Here is a 24,574-nt window from a genome sequence, read left to right as displayed (position 1 = left end):
CTGAAAGTAGGTGCTAAATGAGATTCCTCCCCTTAGATCACTGACAGGTCTTGGCACATCTTCAACCATGAGAAGCATATCAAAAATAAACCATGCAGTTTACCCAATCACAAAAGTTCAACAGAACCCAAAAATAGGACCTGGTTGAAAAGAAGGATCACCACCTACACAAGGCCAAGACTGAAACAAGTAGCTGTTTCACCTAATACATAGAAACAAACTCAGAGAGTCAAGCAAAATGAGAAAGCAGAGAAATATATACCAGGCAGAAGAACAAGACAAACCTTCAGGATAAAGAACTTAATGATACAGGGCAAATAATCTATCTGATAGAGAATTCAAAATTATGGTCCTAAAGGTGCTAAATGAACTTGGGTGAAGAATGGGTCAATACAGTGAGAGCTTAAGATGAGAGACAAAAAACAAGAAAGTGACAGGTCACAGAACTGAAGAATATAATAACTGAACTGGCAAATGCACTAAAGGGTTTCAGCAGCAGACTGGGTAAAGTAGAAGAATGGATCAGACAGCTGAAAAGGAAAGCAATGGAATTGACTCAGAACAGCAAAAAGAAAAAAAAAAAAAAGTGAAGATACGAAGATAACTTCACAAACTTCCAGGACAACATCAAGTGGAATAACATTTATATTATAGAAGTCCCAGAAGAAGAAAGAAAAAAGGGGCAAAAATTCTGTTTGAAGAAATAATGGCTGAAAACTTCTAGCCTAGGAAATGAAATGGATATCCATGTCCAGGAAGCCCAGAGAGTTTCAAATAAGATGATCCCATAGAGAGCCACACCAAGACACACTATAATAGATATCATAAGATAAAGAAAAAGCAAGAATCTTACAGAAAGTAGGGGAAAAACGTTTGTTTGTTTGTTTGTTTGTTTGTTTTTTAGATTTTTATTCATGAGAGACACAGAGGGAGAGAGGCAGAGACATAGACAGAGGGAGAAGCAGGCTACCTGCAGGGAACCCATTGTAGGACTCAATCCCATAACTCGAGGATCATGCCCTGAGTGGAAGGCAGATGCTTAACCACTGAGCAACCCAGGTGTCCCTGGAAAAACAAATTGTTACATACAAAGGAAACCTACAAGTCAATCAGCAGATTTCTCAGCACAAACTACAAGTTTTGGAAAAGATAAGTATATAGTAAAGCTAGTGGATTAATCACTTTTAAAGCTGATATGAATAGAAAAAGATAAAATTAGTAAAATTAAAACTTCAGTAATTGCTTAAGATATATATATTTTAAAAGGTGTAAAATAAGACATCAAAAACAATGGTGGGATACGAGTAAAAACGTAGAAGTTTGGAATACATTAGTTTCTCTTAATTTGAAATAGACTATTATATACATAGGATGATATATATAAGTCATGTGGTAACTACAAAGCAAAAAGAGTAAATACACAAAAGAAGATGAGAAAGGAATCTAAACATAACACTAAAGAAAGTAATAATACCACAGGGAAGAAAAAATAGAAGAAAGGAAGAAAGAAGAACTACCAAAACAGCCAGAAAACAATTAACAAAATGATTATAAGGGATAAGTGCAACCTAATAATAATGATCTTAAAAATAAATGGACTAAGTTCTTCAATAAAAATACATATAGTGGCTGAACAGATCAAAGGAAAACCAACCAAACAAACAAATAAATAAAAAAAAAAAACCAAGACATGTCTATCTATATATACAGTTTACAAGAAGCTTACATCACAAGGATACACACAGAATGAAAGTGAAGAGATAAAGATATTACATGTAAGCAAAAATGAAAAGAAAGCTGATATGACTATATTTATATCAAACAAAATAGACTTTAAAATGGAGAATCAAAGTCAATCAAATTCAAAGGGAGGCACTACATACTGATAAAGGGGTCAATCCAGGAAGAACATGTATCATTTATAAATATATATGCACCCAAGGTAGAAGCACCAAATCTTATAAAGCAAATATTAGTAGTCCTAAAGGGAGAAACTGACAGCAATGTAATAATAATAGGAGATTTTAACACCTCATTTACATCAGTGAACAGGTCATCCAGACAGAAAATCATTAAGGAAATGTTGGCCTTAAAGGACACATTGATCAGATGGATGTAATAGATATATAAGGAACATTCTATTCAAAAGGAGAATAATCATTCTTCTGAAGTGCTCATGGAGTATTTTCCATGATAGATCACATGTTAGACCACAAACAAGTCTCAAAAATTCAAGAAGTATTAAATCATATCAAGCATTTTTTTCTTACCACAATGGTGAAAATCTAGAAATTACAAGAAAGAAACTGGAAAAATAATACAAATACTTGGTAATTAAACAACACGTTGCTGAATAACAACTGGATCACAGAAGAACTCAAGGGATAAATTAAAACAAACAAGCCCAGAGACAAATGAAAACACAAATATAATATTCCAAAATCTATGGGATGCAACAAAAGCAGTCCTAAGAGGGAAGTTCATTTCATAGCAGTATAGGCCTACTTCAGGAAATAAAAGAAATCTCAAATAAACAACTTAATTTTACACCTAAAGGAACCAAAATCAGAAGACCCAATGAAGCCCAAAGTTAATAGGAGAAAGGAAATAAATTAAATAGAGACCGAAAAGACAATAGGAGAGCTCTATGAAGATAAGAGGTGCTTCTTTGAAGTGATAACAGAATTCACAAATCTTTAGTGAGACTTGCCAAAGTAAAAAAAAAAGAAGACTCAAATAAATAAAATCAGAAGTGACATAGAAGATGGTGCAGCAGATACCATAGAAAAACAAAGGATTGTACAAGAGTACTGTGAGCAGTTAGATGCCAACAAACTGGACAACCTAAAAGAAATAGATGGATTCCTAGAAATTTTCCATCTTCTTAGACTGAAGCATGAAGAAGTAGAAAATATGAATAGACTAATTACTAGTAAGGAGATTGAGTCAATAATCAAAATCCTTCTAACAAACAAAAATCCAAGACCAGATAGCTTAATTGGAGAAGTCTGCCAAATATTCAAAGATTTAATACTTATCCTTCTCAAACTTTTCCAAAACATTGAAGGGTAGGAAAAGATTCTAAATTCATTTTATGAGATCAGCACTATCCTAATAACCAGATAAGGACACCATAGACAAGAAAATTATGGGCCAATATTCCTGATGAACACAGATGAAAAAATTTTCATGAAAATATCAGCTCTAAATTTAACAAGACATTAAATTTAACAAGACATTAAAATGATCATACACCATGATTAAGTAGGAGTTATTTCAAGGGATGCAAGGATGGTTTCATATCCACAAATCAAATACAAATCATGATACAACACATTTAAAAAATGAAGGATAAAAATAATATGATCATCTTAATAGATGCAGAAAAAGAATTTGATAGAATTCAATATCCATTTATTTATTTAAATATTTTTTTTTTATTTATTCATGAAAGACAGAGAGAGAGAGAGAGGCAGAGATATAGGCAGAGGGAGAATCAGGCTCCACGCAGGGAGCTCAATGTGGGACTCGATCCTGGAATTCCAGGATCATACCTTGAGCCGAAAGTAGATGCTCAACTGCTGAGCCACCCAGGCGCCCCCAATATCCATTTATGATAAAGACTTTCAACAAAGTAAATAAAGAGGAAGCACATTTCAACATAATATAGGCCATGACAAACCCACAGCCAGTATCATTTATAGTCAATGATGAGTCGATGAAAGCTTTTTCTTTAAGATGAGGAATAAGATACGGATGTCTCATGCCACTTTGTTCAATATAGGATTGGAAATCCTAGTCATAGCACTTCGGCAAGAAGAATTGAATGAATGAATGAATGCCTTCCAAATTGGAAAGGAAGAAGTAAAATTTCTGACTGTTTGCAGATGACAAGATAATACATATAGAAAACCTGAAAGCCGAGAGGAGGGGCAAGACGGCGAAGGAGTAGGGTCCCCAAGTCACCTGTCCCCACCAAATTACCTAGATGACCTTCAAATCACCCTGAAATTCTACGAATTCGGCCTGAGATTTAAAGAGAGAACAGCTGAAACGCTACAGTGAGAAGAGTTCGCGCTTCTATCAAGGTAGGAAGACGGGGAAAAAGAAATAAAACAAAGGCCTCCAAGGGGGAGGGGCCCCGCGAGGAGCCGGGCTGAGGCCGGGGCGAGTGTCCCCAGGACAGGAGAGCCCCGTCCCGGAGACGCAGGAGCTGCACCGACCTTCCCGGGCGGAAAGGGGCTCGCAGGGAGTTGGAGCAGGACCCAGGAGGGCGGGGATGCCCTCGGGCTCCCGGGGACACCAACAGACACCTGCGCCCCGGGAGAGTGCACCGAGCTCCCGAAGGGCTGCAGCGCACGGCGGGACCCGGAGCAGCTCGGTGGGCTCGGGGGCGGCTCCGCGGAGGGGGCTGCGGGGCGGGAGCAGCTGGGGGGGGGCTCGGGGGCGGCTCTGCGGAGGGGGCTGCGGGGCGGGAGCTGGGGGGGGCTCGGGGGTGGCTCCGCGGAGGGGGCTGCGGGGCGGGAGCCCGAATCCACCAGCGCAGGCCCCGGAGCACAGGGCGCCGGGACACAGCCCAGGATCCGGCCTCCCCCCGGGACAGGCAGAGGCCGGGAGGGCCCAGGACAGCAAGGACACTCCTGCCCCGAACTGAGCAGATCAGCGGCCCCGCCCTGGAGCTTCCAGGCCCTGCAGACGGAGAGCTCCGGAGTTCCTGCGGGGGCTGACTCCAGGGCTCCAGAGCTGGCCCGGCCACTGCGGTTGTTCCTCCTGCGGCCTCACGGGGTAAACAACCCCCACTGAGCCCTGCACCGGGCAGGGGGCAGAGCAGCTCCCCCAAGTGCTAAGACCTGAAAATCAGCACGACAGGCCCCTCCCCCAGAACACCAGCTAGACTGACAAGTTCCAGGGGAAGCCAAGGGACTTACAGTACACGAAATCAGAAGATACTCCCCCGTGTTCGTTTGTTTGTTTTTTTTTTCCTTTTTGATTTGTGATTGCTTCCCCCACCCTTTTTTTCCCCTTTCTTTCTTTTTCTTTCTTTTTTTCTTCTCTTTCTTCCTTTTTTTCTTTTTTATTTTTCTCTTTTCTTTCCTTCTTTCTCTCTCTTTTTCTCCTTTTCCCAATACAACTTGTTTTTGGCCACTCTGCACTGAGCAAAATGACTAGAAGGAAAACCTCACCTCAAAAGAAAGAATCAGAAACAGTCCTCTCTCCCACAGAGTTACAAAATCTGGATTACAATTCAATGTCAGAAAGCCAATTCAGAAGCACTATTATACAGCTACTGGTGGCTCTAGAAAAAAGCATAAAGGACTCAAGAGACTTCATGACTGCAGAATTTAGATCCAATCAGGCCGAAGTTAAAAATCAATTGAATGAGATGCAATCCAAACTAGAAGTCCTAACGATGAGGGTTAACGAGGTGGAAGAACGAGTGAGTGACATAGAAGACAAGTTGATGGCAAAGAGGGAAACTGAGGAAAAAAGAGACAAACAATTAAAAGACCATGAAGATAGATTAAGGGAAATAAAAGACAGCCTGAGGAAGAAAAACCTACGTTTAACTGGGGTTCCCGAGGGCGCGGAAAGGGCCAGAGGGCCAGAATACGTATTTGAACAAATCCTAGCTGAAAACTTTCCTAATCTGGGAAGAGAAACAGGCATTCAGATCCAGGAAATAGAGAGATCCCCCCCCCCCCATAAAATCAATAAAAACCGTTCAACACCTCAACATTTAATAGTGAAGCTTGCAAATTCCAAAGATAAAGAGAAGATCCTTAAACAGCAAAAGACAAGAAATCCCTGACTTTTATGGGGAGGAATATTAGGATAACAGCAGACCTCTCCACAGAGACCTGGCAGGCCAGAAGGGGCTGGCAGGATATATTCAGGGTCCTAAATGAGAAGAACATGCAACCAAGAATACTTTATCCAGCAAGGCTCTCATTCAAAATGGAAGGAGAGATAAAGAGCTTCCAAGACAGGCAGGAACTGAAAGAATATGTGACCTCCAAACCAGCTCTGCAAGAAATTTTAAGGGGGACTCTTAAAATTCTCCTTTAAGAAGAACTTCAGTGGAACAATCCACAAAAACAAGGACTGAATAGATATCATGATGACACTAAACTCATATCTTTCAATAGTAACTCTGAACGTGAATGGGCTTAACGACCCCATCAAAAGGCGCAGGGTTTCAGACTGGATAAAAAAGCAGGACCCATCTATTTGCTGTCTACAAGAGACTCATTTTAGACAGAAGGACACCTACAGCCTGAAAATAAAAGGTTGGAGAACCATTTACCATTCAAATGGTCCTCAAAAGCAAGCAGGGGTAGCCATCCTTATATCAGATAAACTAAAATTTACCCCAAAGACTGTAGTGAGAGATGAAGAGGGACACTATCTCATACTTGTTGGATCTATCCAACAAGAGGACTTAACAATCCTCAATATATATGCCCCGAATATGGGAGCTGCCAAATATTTAAACCAATTAATAACCAAAGTGAAGAAATACTTAGATAATAATACACTTATACTTGGTGACTTCAATCTAGCTCTTTCTACCCTCGATAGGTCTTCTAAGCACAACATTTCCAAAGAAACGAGAGCTTTAAATGATACACTGGACCAGATGGATTTCACAGATATCTACAGAACTTTATATCCAAACTCAACTGAATACACATTCTTCTCAAGTGCACATGGAACTTTCTCCAGAATAGAGCACATACTGGGTCACAAATCGGATCTGAACCGATACCAAAAGAAGGGATCGTCCCCTGCATATTCTCAAACCATAATGCCTTGAAATTAGAACTAAATCACAACAAGAATTTGGAAGGACTTCAAACACGTGGAGGTTAAGGACCATCCTGCTAAAAGATGAAAGGGTCAACCAGGAAATTAAGGAAGAATTAAAAAGATTCATGGAAACTAATGAGAATGAAGATACAACCGTTCAAAATCTTGGGATGCAGCAAAAGCAGTCCTGAGGGGGAAATACATCGCAATACAAGCATCCATTCAAAAACTGGAAAGAACTCAAATACAAAAGCTAACCTTACACATAAAGGAGCTAGAGAAAAAACAGGAGATGGACCCTACACCCAGCAGAAGAAGAGAGTTAATTAAAATTCGAGCAGAACTCAACGAAATAGAGACCAGAAGAACTGTGGAACAGATCAACAGAACCAGGAGTTGGTTCTTTGAAAGAATTAATAAGATAAATAAACCATTAGCCAGCCATATTAAAAAGAAGAGAGAAGACTCAAATTAATAATATCATGAATGAGAAAGGAGAGATCACTACCAACACCAAGGAAATACAAACGATTTTAAAAACATATTATGAACAGCTATACGCCAATAAATTAGGCAATCTAGAAGAAATGGACGCGTTCCTGGAAAGCCACAAACTACCAAAACTGGAACAGGAAGAAATAGAAAACCTGAACAGCCCAATAACCAGGGAGGAAATTGAAGCAGTCATCAAAAACCTCCCAAGACACAAGAGTCCAGGGCCAGATGGCTTCCCAGGGGAATTCTATCAAACATTTAAAGAAGAAATCATACCTATTCTACTAAAGCTGTTTGGAAAGATAGAAAGAGATGGAGTGCTTCCAAATTCGTTCTATGAGAACAGCATCACCTTAGTTCCAAAACCAGACAAAGATCCCACCAAAAAGGAGAATACAGACCAATAATCCTGATGAACATGGATGCAAAAATTCTCAACAAGATACTAGCCAATAGGGTCCAACAGTACATTAAGAAAATTATTCACCATGACCAAGTAGGATTTATCCCCGGGACACAAGGCTGGTTCAACACTCGTAAAACAATCAATGTGATTCATCATATCAGCAAGAGAAAAACCAAGAACCATATGATCCTCTCATTAGATGCAGAGAAAGCATTTGACAAAATACAGCATCCATTCCTGATCAAAATTCTTCAGAGTGTAGGGATAGAGGGAACTTTCCTCGACATCTTAAAAGCCATCTACAAAAAGCCCACAGCAAATATCATTCTCAATGAGGAAGCACTGGGAGCCTTTCCCCTAAGATCAGGAACAAGACAGGGATGTCCACTCTCACCACTGCTATTCAACATAGTAGTGGAAGTCCTAGCCTCAGCAATCAGACAACAAAAAGACATTAAAGGCATTCAAATTGGCAAAGAAGAAGTCAAACTCTCCCTCTTCGCCGATGACATGATACTCTACATAGAAAACCCAAAAGCCTCCACCCCAAGATTGCTAGAACTCATACAGCAATTTGGTAGCGTGGCAGGATACAAAATCAATGCCCAGAAATAAATGGCATTTCTATACACTAACAATGAGACTGAAGAAAGAGAAATTAAGGAGTCAATCCCATTGACAATTGCACCCAAAAGCGTAAGATAGCTAGGAAAAAACCTAACCAAAGAGGAAAGGATCTATACCCTGAAAACTATAGAACACTTCTGAAAGAAATTGAGGAAGACACAAAGAGATGGAAAAATATTCCATGCTCATGGATTGGCAGAATTAATATTGTGAAAATGTCAATGTTACCCAGGGCAATTTACACATTTAATGCAATCCCTATCAAAATCCCATGGACTTTCTTCAGAGAGTTAGAACAAATTATTTTAAGATTTGTGTGGAATCAGAAAAGACCCCGAATAGCCAGGGGAATTTTAAAAAAGAAAACCATAGCTGGGGGCATCACAATGCCAGATGTCAGTTTGTACTACAAAGCTGTGGTCATCAAGACAGTGTGGTTCTGGCACAAACACAGACACATAGATCAATGGAACAGAATAGAGAACCCAGAAGTGGACCCTGAACTTTATGGTCAACTAATATTCGATAAAGGAGGAAAGACTATCCATTGGAAGAAAGACAGTCTCTTCAATAAATGGTGCTGGTAAAATTGGACATCCACATGCAGAAGAATGAAATTATACCACTCTCTTGCACCATACACAAAGATAAACTCAAAATGGATGAAAGATCTAAATGTGAGACAAGATTCCATCAAAATCCTAGAGGAGAACACAGGCAACACCCTTTTTGAACTCGGCCACAGTAAGTTCTTGCAAGATACATCCACGAAGGCAAAAGAAACAAAAGCAAAAATGAACTATTGGGACTTCATCAAGATAAGAGGCTTTTGCACAGCAAAGGATACAGTCAACAAAACTCAAAGACAACCTACAGAATGGGAGAAGATATTTGCAAAGGACGTATCAGATAAAGGGCTAGTTTCCAAGATCTATAAAGAACTTATTAAACTCAATACCAAAGAAATCAACAATCCAATCATGAAATGGGCAAAAGACATGAAAAGAAATCTCACAGAGGAAGACATACACATGACGAACATGCACATGAGAAAATGCTCTGCATCACTTACCATCAGGGAAATACAAATCAAAACCACAATGAGATACCACCTCACACCAGTGAGAATGGGGAAAATTAACAAGGCAGGAAACCACAAATGTTGGAGAGGATGCGGAGAATAGGGAACCCTCTTACACTGTTGGTGGGAATATGAACTGGTGCAGCCACTCTGGAAAACTGTGTGGAGGTTCCTCAAAGAGTTAAAAATAGACCTGCCCTACGACCCAGCAATTGCACTGTTGGGGATTTACCCCAAAGATTCAGATGCAATGAAACGCCGGGACCACCTGCACCCCGATGTTTCTAGCAGCAATGTCCACAATAGCCAAACTGTGGAAGGAGCCTTGGTGTCCATCGAAAGATGAATGGATAAAGAAGATGTGGCTTATGTATACAATGGAATATTACTCAGCCATTAGAAACAACAAATACCCACCATTTGCTTCAACGTGGATGGAACTGGAGGGTATTATGTTGAGTGAAGTAAGTCATTCATAGAAGGACAAACATTATATGTTCTCATTCATTTGGGGAATATAAATAATAGTGAAAGGGAATATAAGGGAAGGGAGAAGAAATGTGTGGGAAATATCAGAAAGGGAGACAGAACACAAAGACTCCTAACTCTGGGAAACGAACTAGGGGTGGTGGAAGGGGAGGAAGGTGGGGCGTGGGGGTGAATGGGTGACGGGCAGTGAGTGGGACACTTGACGGGATGAGCACTGGGTGTTATTCTGTATGTTGGTAAATTGAACACCAATAAAAACTTAATTTATTAAAAAAAAAAGAAAACCTGAAAGCCTCCACTAAAAATTTTAGGACTAATCAATGAATTCAGTAATGTTGCATGATACAAAGATAATATACTAAAAATGTGTTGCATTTCTATATATTAATAATGGAGTTATCAGAAAGAGAAATCAAGAAAACAAACCCTCTTACAATTACATAAAAAAGAATAAAATACCTATAGTAATAAACTTAATCAAGGGGATGAAAGGCCTGTACACTTTATCAGAAACTAATGAAAGAAATTGAAGACACAAATAAATGGAAACATAATCCATGCTCAATGATTAGAAGAATGGATATGGTTAAAATGTCCATACTACTTAAAGGAATCCAGATTCTACACTATCCCCTATCAAAATTTCAATAAATTTTTCACTAATTTTTTCAATTATTCTAGAATTTGTATGGAACCAAAAAAAGATCCCAAATAGCCAAAATAATTTGAGAAAAAAAATACAAGCCAGAAATATCATACTCCCTGATTTTAAACTATGTTATAAAGCCAAATTAATCAAAACACTGAGGAACTGATATTAAAAAACAGACACAGATCAGTGGCACAGGACAGAAAACTCAGAAATAAACTCATGCATAGGCAGGAAATTAATTTAATTTACACAAAGGAGACAAGATATAAAATAAGGAAAGGACAGTCTTTTTAATAAACGATGTTGGGAAAATGATGTTGGAAAAACTAGACCACTACCTTACTTCATATACAAAAACTAAGTCAAAATTGATTAAAGATTTGAATGAATTTGAATTAAAGATTAAAGACCTCAAACATGAACCTCTTAGAAGACAACACAGGCAGTAAACTTCTTGATGTTAGTCTTAGTAATGTTTTTATTTTGTTTTGTTTTAATTTGACTCCAAAAGCAAGGGAACAAACAAAAATAAACAAATGAAACTACATGAAACTAAAATGCTTATGTACAAAGGGGAGCAAATCAACTACGAAATGAAAAAGGAACGTACTGAATGGGAGAAGATATTTCAAATTATGTATCTGGTAAGGAGTTAATATGAAAATAAATTTAAAGAAACATAATAATAAAAACCAAACAATTGGATTTAAAAATGGCCAGAAGACTGAATAGACATTTTTCCAAAGAAGGCATACAACAGGATGACCAACAGGTACATGAAAGAATGCTCAGCATCACTAATCAATCAGGCGAATCCAAATCAAAACCACATTGAGATATCACCTTACACCTGTCAGAATGGCTATTATAAAAACAAAACAACAGAAACAAAAACCAAGAAATCAGTGCTGGTGATGTAGAAAAAAGGGGACTGTCATACGCTGTTTGTGGGAATATGTTTGGTGCAGCCACTAAGGAAAACAGTGAAGTTTCCTCAAAAATTTAGAAGCACAGCTATCCTGTGATCCACAAGTCCACTTCTGGGTATTTATCCAAAGAAATTAAAAACACTAGAAAAAATGTTTACACCGCTATGCTCATTGCAGCATTATTTACTACAGCCAAGATGCGGAAACAATCTGTGATGAATGAATAAAGAGAATGTGATATATATAAAAATAAAATAAATAATAAAAAGTAAATGAAACCTTGCCATTTGTAACAACATGGATGGCCCTTGAGGGTATTATGCTAAGTGAAATGCAACATAGAGAAATACGAATACATTATAATTTCACTTATATGTGGAATCTAAAAACAAAACAAAATAAAACCCAGACTCACAAATACAGAAAACAGATTGGTGGTTGCCAGAGGAGAAAGAGATTAGGCCCAGGGAAAGATGGGTAAAATGGATTAAGTAGTACAAACATCCAGTTATGAAGTAAATACGTTATTGAGAGGCAACGTCCGGCACAGAGTCAGTAATGGTATATTAACTTTGTAAGGTGACAGGCACGTGGTAACTAAACGTATCGTGGTGACCATTTAACCCTGCATACAGACATTGAATCATTATGCCGTACGCTTGAAAGAAATATAATATCTTATGTCAATTATACCTCAATAAAAAGTAATAAATGCAGATTTTACAGTGTTTATTAAAGGAGAAAAAGCCAACAAGTGACTTTAATTATTTTACTTTGTCATCCCTTCCCTGCAGGATTCATAGTGTTTAGAAGCACTTTTTCAAGCTTCAGTATTCTTAGGGTCTGCTTTGTTATAGGGGAATTGCACACCACTCACCTCAGGAATTTACCGCTGGAAGTTATATACTTCAGTGTATTTTGTGTTCTTTTTCCCCTTCTTTATCTATTGCTAATTTGAGCAGAGTTGCACAGTATGTGGCCAATACTTCTGCTTCTCCTGGTAGTCGGAATAAGGATATAGGAATAATAATGGTATGGCTGCTGGTGTTAGAGCTGAGAGGAAGCTCACATATTAATCATCTCATTCATAATTGCTTTTTCCCTGTGTTCTCACTGTTTGCATGCCTCTATCTCAGCCCTTAAGGATGTTTTATACTTGCATTTTACATTTTACTTCACTGTTTATTTCTGCATCATTGCAATGAAAAGTACCTCTTGAGAGTAGGTGCAATGTCTAGCTTATTTTGTATTCAATTCTGTGTCTCCGACAGCGACTAGTATAGATTTAACAACTTTGTTAGTTTTCTTGAATTTTATTTCTATCCTATTTGGTTTAATTTTTTCCCCACCTAAGACATATTACAATGACCTTGTAAGTTAATTCCATGATTTTTATGTGTGATCATTTTCCAGATAACAAAGGCCGATTTGAATTTTGAACGTGTTTTCTGCCAACTTGCACCTAACTCTGAAACCCAAATGCATATGATATTTAATCTATCATTGATGAAAACATGAAACAGCCCCTATGAAATATTATTCATGCCCTAAGGTCAGAGCATTAATTCATTGGTATTTACTTTTTGATATGTCCCTACAGCTAATTGTAGTTTTCTCATGATATACACAAATAATCTAAGTTCTTTACCAAAACCTTGGTCACCCTGAATTTTAATCACAGATTCCATCTAATGTCAGCAAATCCTTTCAGCTATCATTTCAAGTACATCTCTAACAGGGTCATACCCACCTCACCACCTCCACTGACTGCTAATAGTCTCCCAAGCTACTATCATCTCTCAGCCTCCTCCGCAGTCTTCCTGTTACTCAACTCCAGTTCTCAGATCCTTACTTCTATATTTGAAATTATAGCACCACATTACCCTAATCTCTGCTTTCATTTTTTCCAAAGCCATTAGTACCATATTTATATATTTATTTCCTTCTCTCTCTAGGATGTAAAGTTCTGTGAGGGGAAGGGTTTCTGTCTGTATTTTAATTGCTGCACTTGTTCAGTAGCACATAATCAATAAGTATTTTTTTGGAACACATTACCCTTTTTAAATAATCTGAAAACAAATTTATGGAATAATATAGATCTTTATACATTTAATAGTTCATTTTCCTGCTGCATTTTCATATGAAAGTGTTCTACCAATAAGTGTTTTATGGAAATGATCTTAAAAGATCAATCCCCTTTCTATGATTTGCTAGTTTTGTCATCTTGGACAAATGTATATTCTCTGTGCCTCATTTCCTCATTAGTAAAATGGAAATATAACAATTTGCCTGTTTCATTTTGTGATGGTGATCAAATAAGATAACTTCTGTGAAAGCCCTTCAAAAGTTAGACTGTGCTCAAAGCTGGAAATATCAGAAGGTAATATAGCTGCATAGAATTTTTTTAAAGTCCCAAAGAAGGATTACTTTCAAGTCCCAACAGAGGATTACTGAACTGTGAAATATTATAATTTTACATTGAATCCTCCCTTGGGTATTTAAAAAAAATTCTATGCAATTATATTACCTTCTGATATTTTCAGCTTCAAGCATAGTGTGGCAAGCAACTTGGACCAGATTTCCTTCTCCAAGTGCAACAGTTCTTTGTTAGTTATTTATTATGTAAAGAAGGGCCCCAGAAAAACAGAAACAAAAGCTTTTTGCCTTACAGAGATTTGGCTCCAAGATCTCTTTGAGAAAAACAATTTCCAATCAGGAAACAATGACCACGCTCATTTCATTTCCTGCAGGATTTGCTTACCTGCAATTTCTGTAGTCTGTCCTCCAGGAGAGCTGAATCCTAGTCTAAACTATTCATTTGCAGAGTTAGGTAGCTTTACCGGGTTGCTTTATCTCTCCAGATTGCATTTTCCTAACTTCTAAATGTAATAACAAATAAAAGCAGTTCTCAAGTTGTGTCAACATATATTTAGTTTGTCATGATTAGTTATAAAGTAGTTTGTCATGATTAGTTTTAAAGTAAGAAGGAAGTAATTTATTACTAATCAAAATCCTGATATTTAGAGATTATTTGCTTTCTTTTTCAAATAAATTAGCATATTTTCTATTCCTCTACATGGATAGAAAAAGGGTGGTTCCTAAGTACGGTGTACAAATTACTTCTATTATATATGTATCATGATGGGAAAACTATTGAGAATCAGTGGTCTTAGAACAAAGGATTTCTAAATCTACTCTAAAATGATTCATAACTCAAACTTTTCAATTATTTTTTTTCTAAAATGTTTACTTCTGTGGGTACCTAAGGACCGCAAGGTATAAGTAAGACTTTGATTATTGGTTATGATGAAATGGGGATTAGGAGAACAAGAGAAATGGTATAAACTTGCTGTCATAGAGGCCAGGTGAATGCAAAGTATGACTAGATGTGAAAACAGACAAGGGGAGAGTCTATAGGACACATTTTTTATGTTCTTAACATAACATGCCTTGAATGAATCCTCTAATTTGGTTATCTCCTGTTTCCTCCTGTATAGTCATCTCCTAAATCTAATTAGACTTTTTTACACAACTTCCGTCTCTGCACTTAAACCAAACTGATCCTCATGAAGAGACTAGTAATATATATGTTAATAAATCCACTAGTCAAGTCTCTTATCTTCATAGTTGATTTACAAACAGCATTATAAGAAGTGCTTGGAAATCTTTATTCACATATTTTTGATCCACAACACTAACCTGGTTTTCCTCTACCCACTCCTGCTCCAGACCTCTCCTCTTCCCAGATCTTTGAAGGTTGATATTGACACAAGAGTTGAAACAACTCTTTCCTATCATTCTCTTAACCCCTTTCACCTAATCTCATAGCTTTAAATGTTAAATCTAGGCCTATACATCTCAAATATATCCTGCTAAATCTCTCTCATGCATTCTGGGCTTGAATATCTAACTACTGACTTTACATTTCCACGTAAATGTCTGATAGATATCTCAAAATTATCACATCTCAAAACAAATAGAAACCTCTAGTCATTCCCCAAACTCACTCCTCCTTATTTTCTCCTTCATCTCAATAAATGCCAATGCTGCTCTTCCCTTGATTGTTTAAACCAAAACATTGATATCAATTTTTGCTTTTCTTTTCTGGCATTAGACTTCATATTTGAAACCATGAAAGTTTGAAGACAATAAAGAATATTTTCATTCTACTGCAAAATAAGAAAAATACATCAGGAAATTTAGTTTTCCCGTGTAAATACAGGTATTTAGGGAAATAAAAGATGTACATAGTGTATGTTCTACATAATATGCTTGACAATTTTAAAATTATTCTAAGAAAAATAGAACAGTGTAGATGGGGAAGAGCTTAAGAAAAGAGAAACTCTCAACTTTGAATCTGTCACTTAACCATAATACGCTTTAGGTCCATCCACAAATGGCAAGATTTTATGTATAATCTTCTTTATCCATTCATCTATCCATGGTCACAAAGTAACCCCTATATCTTGGCTATTGTAAATAATAGTCCAATGAACATAGGGGTGCAGATATCTGAATTTGTTTTTTCATTTTCATTGGGTAAACATCCAGAAGTGGAATTGCTGGATTGTACAGTAGTTGTGTTTTTAATTTTGGGGGAAAACTCCATATTGTTTCTCACAGTGGTTGCACCAGCACTAGGATTTTAACAGCACCATGGTAGCTTTAGATCACAGAACCTTAACCTCATAAATCATACTCTTCTAAATGGGCATACACACCCAGCAGGTAGTAGATACACCAAAAGTATGTGGTGCATGTTAAATGCACAGTACATTTATCAAATTTCTAATTAATATTGGTTGTTATCTCTATCATCTATTTAATCAATAAATAAAAGTTATATGAGAGCAGACACCACCTCAAATAGCTTAATGTTAGATTTTTAGGGTCTAGAAAATGTCCTGACAAAAATTAGTGCTCAATGAATATTTGTTGAATTGTTAAATAAATTAAAATATACTGTGGTGGCTCTATAAAAATAAATATTTTTTTTCTGTTAAGAGCTAAAAACTTTGATTGTAAAACTGAGTGACCAATATGGGTAAAATGTGTATTAAACTGTGCACGGATATTATGGCTAGAAGAGTTGCTATTGCACCACTTCCTCAGCCCTGGCAAAGCTGATCGTGTCTGTAACTTGGTAACCACGGGCTCACGCTCAGGTCAATCACTGGACACCATGCTGCCCATCTCTCTTGACTATCGTTACTGACAAAATAACCAGAAACAAATTTATCTAGGAAATGTAATGTGTAGACATTTATTAAGGACATAAACAAAGCAGAGTAGCACAAAGAGATGCTTGTGCTCATCTGTAAAAGGAGAATAATAGAGAGAGAGAGAGAACATGAATCAGCCATATCCACAATGTTTCTGAGACTGTTATGAAGGAAAGGATAAAAATTGCTATCTTTGGTAGAAACCTTGGAGTCCAATTAAATAACAGTTATTTTGCCACCCTGCAAGGGGAAAAAAAAAATCTGAATAGACTGAAAAGTTGGAAAGGGAATGGTGGTGGCTCTTATTTCAGTTCTGCTTAGTCTGGCCTTTTCTCGCTATTTCCATAAAATTACATCCAGTGGACCCAAATACTGTCAGTTGGTGTCTTCAAACTCTCTAACTAGACCAGCTCCCAAGCCTAGCCTGAAGTATCATTTCAAGAAAATACATGTGTGCTTTCGGTCTTGATGTTATCAAGGTAGTTTAAAACTTGAAAGTTAATATTTTAACCAATTACATTTTTAAACTTTTTCTGCCAACAAAAGCCTATTAGAATACACTGATGCAGATTTTACACAATCTGATTCTTTTTTTTTTTTTTTTGTCCTTACAATGATGCCAAAGTCAGGCCATGAGGGCCCCCCACTCTCTCGCCCTCCATCTGGGTCTGCGCTCCCATGCTGCCCGCACACTCCTATTGTTTGCATCGTAATTTTTACTAAGAATATCTTGTATATAAAATAAATATGAATTTTTTAAATATACTCTCACTGTGGATATCCATATCCAAATCATTATGGGCTTCTAAATATTTGATTTGCTTGAAGCCCTTTTTTGTAAGTACTTTTTTGTTTATGTTTTCCTCATTCCTTAAGACAGCATGTCTTTCTTAAAGTTGTGAGCCTTTTTGGTAACCCAATGTTATAAATGAAATTCTCACCTGGCACCAGGTACATAGGAGCTGCATAACAGGGTAGAGTGGCTGGTCAAAATGTAGGACTCACAAATGCGTGCCCTACTACTGGGTCCTTGGTACTAGAGCACTTAGTTACATAAATCATGTGAAACCTGGACTAGAGTATGTAGAGAAGACTGAATTTCCTAAGAAAAGTTTTTCTGGGAGCTACCTTTCCTCCTCAACCCAAAAGGGTAGTTGCTGACTTGAAGCTTAATAGGAAGTAGCACTATAACTGGATCATTTAAGAACTTAGTGTGTGACCGTTATAATTTAGGGCAACTGACCCAGAAAATCTTGAAGGTAAAGAGAGCAAGTCAATGCTATGGTTGCTGCAGGGCTGGAATTTTACAGTACTCTTAATTTGCTGGAGCAAAGGATGTTGTTTTCCTTGTCAACCACAAGTAGTCCATTCCCAACAAGGTGTTGGCTTCACTGCGAGATTATCTGGGGTCCTTGCCAACAAGGTCACTCATATATGGGGGTGAAGAGACCCAAACATTACTCCTTGACCTTGACTTTCATAAGGATCTGACGGTATAATTTAGAATAACATAAAGTCAACAGCTAAAACCTAAATGATAATACTTTAACTCTGAGCATTCCTTAGTTATTTTTATGCTTGTTTATTTAAAATATCTTACAAATTTTTAGCTAAATGATGAAAAACTAATTCAGCTCTTGGTGTCCTTTGGATTTATCTAAAATTTTAGGTTAGAAGGGCATTATTTTATGCTTGTTTGCATCCAAGGAATAGTTTAGAGAATGGTGCAGCTGCTTTTAGTAGTTAGTAATAAAGAATATTTGCATGCAGTATTTAAAGGTCTATAAATCTTGGGAGTTGCCAAATCTAATTTGTTGTTCATAGTTATCTTAGCATACTTTTAAGAGATTCTAACATAGCTTCTTTTATGTACATTCGTTGTAATGTCATTAAAGGAATAGGCAGGTAGCTAGAAAGTAGTTCTATTCATTTTTTTTTTTATGTTTTTGAATGTAGTTGACACACAATGTTACATTAGTTTCAGGTGTACAACATGGTGATGCAACTTCAATATGTATTTTATTCTCCCCACCACAAGAGTAGCTGCCAGCTGTCACCATACAACACTATTACAGTATCCATGACTATATTCTCTATGCTGTGCTCTTTCTTCTTTCTCTTATTTAATCCATAACTGGAAGCCTGTGCCTTGCACCCCCCTTCACTCACTTTGTCCACCCCCCCCAACCCCCTTCCCTCTGGCAACCATCCGTTTAACTCTCTGTCTTCATAGATTCTGTTCTTTGTTTTTTGTTCATTTGTTTTGTGTTTTAGATTCCACATATGAGTGAAATCATATGGTATTTGTCTTTCTCAGTCAGACTTATTTCAGCATAATACCCTCTAGGTCCATCCATGTTGTTTTTATGGAATTTTCGGTAAATGTTCTTATGACATAGTGGAAGAACATTTTTTTTTAATTAAGCAAATATGGATATAAGCTGAGATTGTGCTACTTAATGACTATTTGACGTTGAACTTCAATATAATCATCAGTAAAATAAATCTAAAAATCAACCCTTTAGGATTGCCTACAAATATTTTTTAAAACTTCTTTAAACTTAAACTTCCTTTCCCATCTCTTTACTCATTAGGTAAGAAACAATGTAGAAATCAAGAATATTATGAATTGACATTCCTTCCAGTGTTATAGAGTCTTTTTTTGTAGGCTTTTCTTGGCTTACTCTTACTCAGATTTCTATTTAAGAATATCCATGTGGTCATAAGCAAGTATTCAGTTTTCTTTGCTTTCTCCATTATAACATTATCTTTAAACAACTGGATGTCTGCTTTCTCCAATTGTAGGCATATGATATGAAACATCAAATCTGTTAAATCATTTTGAATTTACTGAAACTCTAGAAAGAGGTTGGGAATAAAGTTGTTTACTTAGTTCTTCTTTTACAAGCATAAAATCATATATTCTGACATTCATCTGCACAATTGCCTAGATAGATAGTAAAACATTTTCACGCATTGCAAATTCCCATGGGATGAGGCTCATCTGCTTCACATTATTGCATATCCTTGCCACGTGGATAGTTTACATCATGTTAACTTTAAAAGGATATGAAATGGTGTTTTGCAGATACAGAGGAGAAAGGGATTGGATCAACTGTCTCTAATAAATAAGTGATCTCCTAGTATTTAACACTGAGTTATTTTAATTTATTCATTTGAAATTGCCTTTTTGCATTGAAAGCAGAGGATCAAAATTGAATTTGATTTTCTCAGAAAAAAGAGAATATTTGTATTCTAGTCAAATCAATAAAGCCATTCATGCTTCCATAGTCACTGACTTAATAAATTTTGTTTGCTTACAAACTCTATGCAGTATAAAATAATAGACTTTATGCAAAATTCATCCTCCAACGTTTAAATATTTTTGTTAATAATTTTATTCATGGTAAATTGTCATACAATAGGGGAAAGTTAATTCTAACTTAATAACTTATTGGCAGACTTATTTATTAGCATTTAAATTAGCTTGAAACTATAGGATTATGTATTCAAGGCAATTCCTTGTGTGTGAGAGATGGGTTAGAATGTTAGAGTAGAAAGATATAATTACTAACACAGTAAATTATAGCACACATCATTAGAATTATTTTAATTATGTAATTCATGAATTATCAGATTTTTCCAAAAATCTCCGATACAGCTTTAAAAGTGATATTTCATAATGTTTACACAAAGCAAAAATAAATAGACCTCACATCAAAAATTTCATTTAACTATTTAAATTATTTAATCTGATTATGTGCTTCCAAATCTGTTAAGTGGAATTTTATGATATCATAGTTTATGGTGAGTTTTAACTTAATTTAGAGCATTTTTGAATCTGGTTCAATTTAAGTGTTCATTCAGTAAATAAGAGCTATAGTAAGGATACCTGGGTGACTCAGCGGTGTAGCGTCTGCCTTCTGCTCAGGGTGTGATCCTGGGGTCCAGTGATCGGGTCCCACATCGGGCTCCCTGCATGGGGCCTGCTTCCCTCTGTGTCTATATCTCTGCCTCTCTCTCTGTGTCTCTCATGAATAAATAAATAAAATCTTTAAAAAAATAAGAGCTATAATAATGTGATGTTTTATATCCACCAAGATTGTATATAAGTAAATAAACAATTGAAAGAATGGCAACATTATGTTTGTAAATATGTAGTTTAATTTAAAGAAGTATGCATATGTATGTATATATAGAGTTGTGAATATACTATATATCTGTATCTTTCAAAGATATATCTTTATATCTTTGAGATATATCAATATAGTAGGATAACTGCACAAAAATCATTAAGGCAAATATTGATTGTGTTGACTACATAAAAATTAGCATTGGTTATCTGTGTATGAAAAACAAATCGTAAACAGTATAAAATAATTAACCAGAAAAATAATGTTTAATTTCTGTTTACAAAGAGTAAATTCCTATATCTCTGAAAATGTTCACAAAACCAAACAACAAATAACAAATGTCCCAGGTTGAAAAATTAGTGAAAGACATTAATAAACATTTTTTAAAAACCTACTAAGTCAATAAATATTTGAGAAAATATAATCACAATGGAAGTTTAAGGAAAAATATTTTACTTGTCTTATATTGGCAGAATTTTTAAGAGGTTACCAAGGATGCAGAAAGATCACTCTCTTGGATCTCCGGAAAGAAGATAACAGAGAGGGCAAAGCCTTTCAGGGAGCAAAAAGAGCAAAGTGTGCTAAAAGCCATAAAAATGTCTCTTGAACTAGCAATTCTAATTCCATATTTGTAAGCTTAAACTGTGTTTAATAATAGGAATAATTTATATACTGTAGCTTTAACAACTATTAAAGAATACATTTTTTAACTTGTACTTATTATCATGGAAATATATAGTTAATTTTTAAATGATCAAAAATGATCTCTTTGTAAGAAATAAGAGTATGCATTTTTGCATGCTTACCTATATACATACATACATCCAGTACACATCCAGTAGCAACTCATTTGTATGTGTGCCTGTGTAACAGGTTATTAACTAACAATAATTATTTATTGATGGTAACATGGATGGTTTAATGTTTCCTTTATTTAACTACATTTCATCATTGTTTAAGTGAAACTCAATGGCTTTTAATAGAACATAATACAAGCTATAATAAATTATTTTAGAGGAGGAGAAGGAAAAGAAGACAAGATACAAACAAATTAAAAATGTAGTCAATTAGTTTATATCGTGAAGTCTGAATACCTATGTCTTGGCCATCAATGATATTGTATTGATTCTTCACTTCTGTTTGCTGATGTTGAGTGTAGTATAGTTTTGTTTTGTTGGAAAATATCAGTGAGACAGTTCTGAGTATATCCATAGCCTTCCATAATTATAAACACACACATGAATCCTTTGCCCACTGATATTCTTGTACATAGGGATTATATAAAAGATGATGCATGCCCAACAGTTCTTTCAACACTGTTGAAGTTGCAAAAATTGCTTTCTTTGCACCTGAAGTTTAACAGGCTGTGATTCGTGATTTTGCATTTTTGTTTCATGAGCTACTCTCATAGGTACCCCTTCTACCTTTTGCATCCATGAGTTGTAGTGACTGCTCAATTCCCCATATTGCTTTGGACTTAATTAAATGAAGTTAAGAGCATTTCTCTTGAGCTTCTGGAAACTTCTTGTTCCACACTTTTCCCTAAGTACTTATTTAAGGATCTAATAGCAGGCCTCTCCCATTTTGCTATCTACTTGCCTTCTTCCTTGGTTGATTGGTTATGTGCCTGCATTTTGGGTTAGCCTTTTTTGGTATTCAGTGTTTACATATGACTCATAGGTGGCTTGGTTTTGAAAAGACATGTGCAGAATATATGAAAGGGCTATTTTGAAAGGGTTACATGGTATGACATAATAACAATACAAAAAGGGTTACATGGCATGACATAAAAAGAAAAAATAATATTTGCTGAGATACAAAAGAAAGTAGAGTTATATTGGCGATAATACATCTTAACAGAAGGACATACCAATCAATGTTTTCAATTATACAGAATTCTTCCATCTGGTACAATTCTAGCAAAAAAATAAATACTAAGGTAAAATACTGGATCTCATTTTACAGGGCTAATAATAATAATAAAGTAGAGTGAAAAAAAAAACCATTCTTGTGTGCTCATTTCTTTTGCAACAGCATACAGCTGGGTTCTATCTTTTATTGTGTATATTATTTAAGAATTCTATTTCTTTAAACTTTGATCATGTAGTTTCCTTACATCTGGTTCTATTTGGCACTTGCTACAGAGAGTGTATAAAAGGTTAGGTGAACAGTTATATCCGTCTATAATAAAAATAGTGTGGATCTTTTATAAAATATACCTGTATCATACTTATGTAAAATTTAATTCCTATTTCTATTGTCTTAATGAACATTTATCATTATGATTTAAAATGGTTTAAAGTAAATTTGTAAGATGTTACTTTAATTCTGAATCTAGCTTTTGGTTGTTGCTACCAATCTACCACCATGTTCATTTAATCTATTACCATAAAAATTTCTCCCCATGTATTTTTAAAATTGTTTTCTTGTAACATAGATTGATTGACAAGCAGTGTAATTATAGTTAAGACCAGAGTCTGCTCTACTCTGTGACCTTTTACAAGTACTTTCCTTATAATGCTTGATAACACCTTTGGCTCTCTAGATGTCCATATCCTGGACATGGGACAATTTGAGTTTCTTGAGCTATTGAAAATAATGTTTTTTTTTAAGAAAGAATAATTTAAAAAATTGAGCGAAGTCTTGAGCCGATGTTAAGCACCAGTCATGTTGGGTAATTGTTGGCCAACTGTTGATGAGAAGTCCTCTGTGACTGGCTGTAGAGCTACTAATGCACTCAATGGCACTGGACATGGATGGTACTCCTCGGCGGCTCAGTGCATAGTGTGCAGGTTCTAGAAAAACTTTTTTAAGCTTCTTATGCTTGAGGACAATAAAGTTTACTTAGCTTGAGATTAGAGAGTCCATTGATTCTGCTTCTATCCATAAGATATATTCAGGCTTGGAGTCCTAGTCCTATATAACTCTCCTGGTCCTCTCATTATCTATTTATAATCTCAAAGTCTGGAAATCTCTTCTAAGGAAAATACCAAAACTCAGAAAACATTTTGGAAAAGATTGACCAATTCAAAATGCAAACAATCAAATTAGAAATAAAAGCAAAAACCTGGGGATCCCTGGGTGGCTCAGTGGTTTAGTGCCTGCCTTCCGCCCAGGGCGTGATCCCAGAGTCCAGGGATCAAGTCCCACATCAGGCTCCCTGCATGCAGCCTGATTCTCTCTCTGCCTGTGTCTCTGCCTCTCTCTGTGTCTCTCACGAATTAAATAAAATCTTAAAAAAAAAAGCAAAAACCTTCTGCATAGAAAACAAAACAAACAAAAAACTAACCAAATCTAAAGATTGTCAAGAAACTCTGTTAATAACTCATACACCCAAAATCTCATAGCTTAATATGGTAAAAGTAAATAATCCAGTAGCATAAATGGGCAATGAAATGACTAGGAGCTTTATAGAAAAAGATATTCCAGTGGCTAATATACACATAAAGAAAATTCACCTGATAATTAAATGTAACAAAGTAGGTTTCGTTTGTCAGATTGGGTAGCAAAACCATGGGGAAAAATGCTCATAATACACTGGGAATATAAATTGCTTCAATCTTTCTGCATGGGATCTTGACATTATGCATTGAATTTTATAAAACGTGTATTTTTGGTCACATCAATGTCCCAGTGGGGAATTTGCCCAATGAATATATTCCGGAAATATAAAAATGTTCAAGAAGGACCTTTGCAGTGTTATTTGTAATAGCAAAATACTTAAAAAAAAAAA

Source organism: Canis aureus, chromosome 21 (genome assembly GCF_053574225.1).
Source record: "Canis aureus isolate CA01 chromosome 21, VMU_Caureus_v.1.0, whole genome shotgun sequence".
In the NCBI taxonomy this organism is placed as follows: domain Eukaryota; kingdom Metazoa; phylum Chordata; class Mammalia; order Carnivora; family Canidae; genus Canis; species Canis aureus.
Note: the sequence above shows the minus strand (reverse complement) of the source record.